Source organism: Pongo abelii, chromosome 13, assembly GCF_028885655.2.
Source record: "Pongo abelii isolate AG06213 chromosome 13, NHGRI_mPonAbe1-v2.0_pri, whole genome shotgun sequence".
In the NCBI taxonomy this organism is placed as follows: Eukaryota; Metazoa; Chordata; class Mammalia; order Primates; family Hominidae; genus Pongo; species Pongo abelii.
Genome location: NC_071998.2, coordinates 27,586,784 through 27,593,802, shown reverse-complemented (window position 1 = coordinate 27,593,802; position 7,019 = coordinate 27,586,784). Strand labels below are relative to the sequence as shown.

General features: G+C 33.9%; 1 long non-coding RNA gene across 1 annotated transcript; it reads right to left on the bottom strand.

Annotated features, from left to right (window-relative positions):
- Positions 1-5,198: 5,198 nt before the first annotated feature.
- LOC103891441 (uncharacterized) lies at positions 5,199-6,617 on the bottom strand. Its single transcript, XR_655685.4, has 2 exons — positions 6,564-6,617; positions 5,199-6,360 (listed from the first exon to the last, which is right to left on the bottom strand). It is a non-coding gene; the product is annotated as an uncharacterized LOC103891441 (long non-coding RNA).
- Positions 6,618-7,019: the final 402 nt, after the last annotated feature.

Genomic DNA, 7,019 nt, shown 5'->3' with positions numbered 1-7,019 from the left:
GATCACTGAAGTGGAGAGAGCATGTTGATGCAAATGGAAAGAGAAAGACTTCCTATAATAATGAAAGAAGCAATGAACCTGAGCTAAGAATGACTGTCTATGAGAATATTGTACTTGCTTATATAGTACAGGGTTCCTATCTCCTTTTAGACTCTGTCCAAACTTATTAGAAATGTAATTGCAACTGTCTGTTCAAATACTGGGTAACAGCAATTGCATTTTTCCCATTCCTTCCTATTTCATTCACAGGTAATCTCTGCACTATGCCTGCTTACGATAAGGGAAGAACATGCAAACCTTGAATCCCTTGTAACCACTAGGCTATTCACTTCTAGAATAAAACAGAATCTATTGTATCTAAACTAGTTTTAGTTTTTTTAAAGTGCTCTAATTCTTGGTGGGCGTTTGGGTATATTAATGTTACAACGTTGTAAGGAGAGGATAGCTTTTATATTGGAGAGGACAAATCATTGTAAGTTATTTGTTAAATAGTCTTAGCATTCACTTCACACTTGCTCCACGGCAAAAATGTATTTCTGCCTTAGAAGTAAGAATGTATTCCACACAGGTATTATAATTGCATCTTAATTGTCATCATCACAACAACTGTAGTTTTATTATTAACTTCCAAATATAATTATCATCATTACCCTGCTAAGTTATTTTTAAAGTAGCTAAAATAAGCAATCTAGTAATTACATTGTGCAGTATGTTTAACATAAAAGGTGTTCCTTAACACAAACTACAAATAATATAGTGGGATATGCAATGGCTTTGAAGTTAGAGTCCTAACTCTACCACTTTCAGTGTGACAGCTGATCACTTTTCAATGAAAATAAAATATCAACATCACTGTATTATTTCTTTTTCTTTTTTTTTTTAACTATAAGTTCTGTGATACATGTGCAGGAGATGCAGGCTTGTTACATAGGCATACATGTGCCATGGTGGTTTGCTGCACCTATCAACCCATCATCTAGGTTTTAAGCCCTGCATGCATTAGGTATTTGTCCTAATGTTCTCCCTCGCCTTGCCCCCCACCCCCTGACAAGCCCGGATGTGTGATGTTCCCCTCCCTGTGTCCATGTGTTCTCATTGTTCAACTCCCACTCATGAGTGAGAACATGTGGTGTTTGGTTTTCTGTGTCTGTGTTAGATTGCTGAGAATGATGGCTTCCAGCTTCATCTATGTCCCTGAAAAGGACATGAACTCATTCTTTTTTATGGCTGCATATTATTCCATGGTGTATATGTGCCACATTTTCTGTTTCCAGTCTATCAATGATGGGCATTTTGGTTGGTTCCAAGTTTTGCTATTGTAAATAGTGCTGCAATAAACATACGTGTGCATGTGTCTTTATAGTAGAATGATTTATAATCCTTTGGTTATATACCCAGTAATGGGATTTCTGGGTCAAACAGTATTTCTGGTTCCAGATCCTTGAGGAATCACTACACTTTCTTCAACAACCAACAACAACAATTCCTCAACCAACAACAATGGTTGAACTAATTTACACTCCCACCAACAGTGTAAAAGTGTCCTATTTCTCCACAGTCTCTCCAGCATCTGTTGTTTCTTGACTTTTTAATAATCACCATTCTAACTGGTGTGAGATGGTATCTCATTGTGGTTTTGATTTACATTTCTCTAATGACTAGTGATGATGAGCTATTTTTCATATGTTTGTTGGCCGCATAAATGTCTTCTTTTGAGAAGTGTCTGTTCATATCCTTCACCCACTTTTTGATGGGATTGTTTGTTTTTTTCTTGTAAATTTGTTTAATTTCCTTGTAGATTCTTGATATTAGCCCTTTGTCGGATGGATAGATTGCAAACATGTTCTCCCATTCTGTAGGCTGCCTGTTCACACTGATGATAGTTTCTTTTGCTGTGCAGAACCTCCTCAGTTTAATTAGATCTCATTTGTCAATTTTGGCTTCTGTCGCAATTGCTTTTTGTGTTTTAGTCATGAAGTCTTTGCCTATGTCTATTTCAAGTTAAATAAGACATTTCCAACAATGTCAGATATATGGTGATTTACTATTTTTTTACATATATATATATATAAAATCTTTACATCTTAACCGCCTCATAGCCTTCTCTCAAAGTTCTTTGTATATCATTTTTTGTTGTTTTAATAGTTTACCCAGATAACCATGTATATTCATATTCTCTATATAAATTTAAAACAGTTTTGAAGATTTTCTCAAATATCACCATCCATAGTCAAAATGATTTTGTGTGTCACTACATGCATTTCCATAGTTTACGGTAAAGCATATAGAGATTTAAAATGGCTGTTTTCTTTTTTAGATTATATAGCTGTTAGGTATCATTTTAGTCATTTTACTCCCCCCAAAACTGATGTTGAATATTTCTTTTAATATATTAGCATATTATATAATTGAGTTGAAATCAATTGAAATTTTGGCCTAGTTGTACAAATGAAAATGGAGTTGCACTTTTATTTTTTATTTACAATTTTATGTAGAACTCAAAATATTTTGCCAATTTTATGAGCGTTACTGCTTACTACAATTGATTTATCCAGGTTTGGTTTTTTTATTTTTTAACTGATGCACAAATATGTCAAATAGCAGTGGATAAACCAGTTTGTAAAGCGCTTGTTGAGTAATCTTTAAACACAAAATGCTACCATTTGCTTTCTATAAAAGTATAACTATTTTCAGAAAATTCCTGATACTAATTACAAGTCATTGTTTATCAGGCTCTAATAGGAGATAGAAAAGTATACTTGTAGTTCTTGTGATAGTCAGAGATATTAATGTTATCTTTAAATAATTGGGTTATTTATTAAGTAAATTTTAGCCCTAATCATTCAATAGAAGATAGCTAGGTTATAATTATTGATCAATAACATGAAGCTCATTTTTATAGATTATTACTAAAAATTTTGGCAACTGTATTATGTTGTGAATGCTTAGAGGTATAATTAACAAATTTCAATAAACTGTAAAATCATAGAGTAATATTTAATAATGTTGTATCTACAACTTGTAGTTTTTATTTGGTTTGTTTGTTTTCTTGTTTAAGTAAAATAAAAAAACCAAATTTTCCCTTGGAGAAGTACCGGGTGATAATGAGAGTATATACTGAATGCACTCTCATTAAGAGTATGCTATGGTGCTTTAAGGTCCTTTCTCCTACAGTCTTCTTGTTTAAGTAAATTTTACCCTAATGTTATCTTTTTTTTCTTAATTGGGAAGGTATTAGGATGAGTGGACTCCAGCACCTTCGGTTCCTGTGTAAGCAAACCTCCAAATACCAACAAAATGGGGATTAGGGTTTAAACTTATGAATTTGGGGAAGGCACAAACATTTAGTTCAAAATAGCTGTTATTTTTTAACTAAAAATGGTAAATTGATATATTAATGATATAAATAATAGTTGATGACTACAGATTATAGTACCATCCTTCCCGGTGTAAAAGATTGAGATCTTCACGTTCTTACAATATAAATTGTGCATATTAGAATACCAAAGGCACCAGGGTATTTTGAATGTGCATCGTATACCTAATGCTTTCTTGCCTTCACTGTTTATTGAAATTTTATTCCATTCCAATCTGCCATAGTCCTCTATTGACTTTTAATTCTAAAAAGAAAGATAAATAATGCAGAAATCTATGCATTTAGAAGCTCAGAGGTTTTTGCACCAAACTGATCATGTATACTTCTAATTTACTCCTGCAGTGCATATTTAGTAAAGTTTGTTTGTTTGTTTTCTATGAAAATGTTGGTTCAAACAATTCTCTAGGCTCTGGTTAAAATAGGGGGATAAAAATAGAAATAGGTCCAGTTTCCTGCTAAAATATTTGTTATTTTCTTCGCTGAAATATAAACAATTCACCCATAAATAATTGCACAGGCAAGCTGTAAATCCTTTCTCTTCAGCCTCTTTTAGCAGGGCTTGCAGAATTGATTTATACTTATATTGCGGCTATCACTATGTCAAAATAGTTTATTGCAAAAATTCCATTGTTCACTGATTATTTTAATGCAAAACTTAATAAGCTGAGAGAAACATTTTATGTATGGATTATAAACCATCCCTACTCAATAACTAAAGCTGCTAATCTTGCTCACTACTTTATTGTTGCAAATTGATTTCAGAAAATAATACAAAATACAAACACACTCATAACGGATATATTAGAAGATGGATCTGGTTTCATATAGTGTTAATTTTTACTGTGTTATTCAATTAAAATCATGCACACTGTATCTGTTATAGTATATTTTATAATGCCAAAGGTAAATTTAATAGTCTATTGTGCACATCTGCTGTCCCTGATCTTTTGGCATTCCTGTGTAGTATACTTATTCATTTACTTTTGCTTTGTTGCTCAAAAAATTACTTTTATGCTTTAGAGTTCTGCATCATGACTCTCAAGTGGCCTTGGACAAGCATGGGTGAATCACTGTATTGGCTCCATCATAAAGATAAGTGTTTTCTACACTCAGGTTGAAAGATGCTATCAAAACAATCACCTATCTGTGTTTGGAAATACAGCAAGAAATATGATGAAATTTGAGCAGTAGCTGTCATGTTAAGCCATGTCACTTTTCCTGTGGGAGCAATAGTGGCAAAATGTTTATGGAATTTTTCTTTTTGTCAGATGGCCTCTAGATTTACATCTCAGCTCTGTTACTTATTAGCTATTTGTCCTTACACAAGTTAATCAATATCCTGAAGCCTAACTTTCTTAATAACAACACTCCATCACTCCTTTTTCTTTTTTTTTTGATGGAGTCTCGCTCTGTCGCCAGGCTGGAGTGCAGTGACAGTGATCTCGGCTCACTGTAACCTCCACCTTCCAGATTCAAGTGATTCTCCTGCCTCAGCTACCTGAGTAGCTGGGACTACAGGGGCGCGCCACCACGCCCAGCTAATTTTTGTATTTTTAGTAGAGAAGGGGTTTCACCATGTTGGACAGGATGGTCTCAATCTCTTGACCTCATGATCCGCCCACGTTAGCCTCCCACAGTGTTGGGATTACAGGCGTGAGCCACTGCGCTCAGCCTACTCCATCACTTCTTTTATCTCACCTTGTCTCATCAAAGAAAAAGAGAGAGAGAACTTTGGGAAAAACTCAAATACCTGATTTCTCCATGTACATATTGAGGAAGTTTTATACTGATAAAAAAAAATCCATATATCATTCTCATCTCTACCTAGCATTTTATTTTACACAGATATCCAGAGTGATCAGATATATACTACCTCAACTTACCATCAAAGATACAGCGATACATATATCTGCAATCAAGTTATTCTATTTGTTCAAATATGTGTGTTTTTATCTTTATCAGTCAATTGAAGGTTTATATTTTCTAAGAAGTAACTTTTGGTTTTATTGATAACTTTATTGAATTTTCTATTCTTTATTTCATTTTTTGTTCTAATGTACACTGTTTCCTTTCATTTATTCTGGATGTGGTTAGCTCTACTGTTTCTAATTTTATAAGGTGAAAACTTATAGTATTGATTTGAAATATTTATTTCCTTTAAGATAGCCAGATACAAATACATTTCCTTCTAAGCACTGCTTTAGCTGCATCCCCTACATTTTAGTGTGTTGTGATTCTGTATTCATTTTTTCCAAGGTGTTTTCTGACTTCCATTGTGACTTCCTCTTTGACCAATTATCTTAAAAATTTCCACATAATTATGAATTTCCAAAATTTTCTCCTATTATCACTTTCTAACTTTCTTTCATTGTAGTCTGAGAAAGCATTTTGTATTATATCATTAAAAAAAACCCTTGAGGTATGTTTTATAACCTATCATACAGTATATCCTGGAGAAAGTTCCACATACACTTGAGAATAATGTGTATTCTCGTTTGTTGTGTGGAGTGTTCTTTATGTGTATAGTAGGTTTCATTATGTTATACTATTGTTGTGTTATTCACGTATTCTATTTTGTTACTGATCTGCCTAGTTATTCTATTCACTATTGAATGTGGAGTATTGAATTATATCTAATTGTCATTTCTCTCTTCAATTATGTGTCTTTTCTTCATATATTTTGGGTCTCTGGTGTTAAGTACATTTATAGCTTACAAATTATATATCTGGCATGTGCATGTGTGGATTCCACGACCATCTTGCTGCTGCTAATGCACACATGCTGATCCCACTGCCATCACCCAGATCAAGTGCTTTTGCTGTCACCCCGTATTGTAGTGCTTTTGCCAGAAGACAGGAACACCTTGGCCCTTCCACCATAGCAGATGCTTAACCTCAAGAAGCCAGAGAACAAAGCTGTGGGCCTGATCCAATCCTCCAGGGTTAGAGTATTTAGCCCAAGAGTGCTGAGCTGTGCCTTGGCCCTGCAAAATTATCCAGAAATAAAGCCAGTCGACTAAACCCAACTTTCACCGTAGTAAGCCTCTTAAAAGCATCAAATAATATAAAAACAAAAAGCTCTGTCTAAAGGATAAATTCAAAGATTAAAGAAACATTAGCTCACATAGATGAGAAAGAACCAGTCCAAAATATCTTGCAACTCTAAAAAGCCAGAGTATCTTCTTACCATCAAATAACGGCATTAGTTCCCCAGCAATGGTTCTTGATCAGACTAAAATTGCTAAAATAACAGATATATAAATTAGAATCTGTTAAAGTTCAGGGTCTCTTGTAAGGCAAGTCTGGTGGGAAGAAAAATAAGATAAAGAAAAACAATTAATGGGTACTAGGCTTAATACCCGAATGATAAAATAACCTGTACTAAAAACCTCCATGACACAAGTTTACCTGTGTAACAAACCTGCACATGTACCCCTGACCTTAAAATAAAAGTAAAAAATCAAAATCAGAATCTGAATGGCAAGGAAGTCATTGAAAGTCAAGAGAAAGTTGAAACTCAATCCAAGGAATCAAAAGATTCCAGTAAAACATTTCAAGAGCTGGAAGATGAAATAGTCATTTTCAGAAAGAAACAAACTGATGTGACAAGACTGAAAACCTCACATGAGTGTAATACTACAAC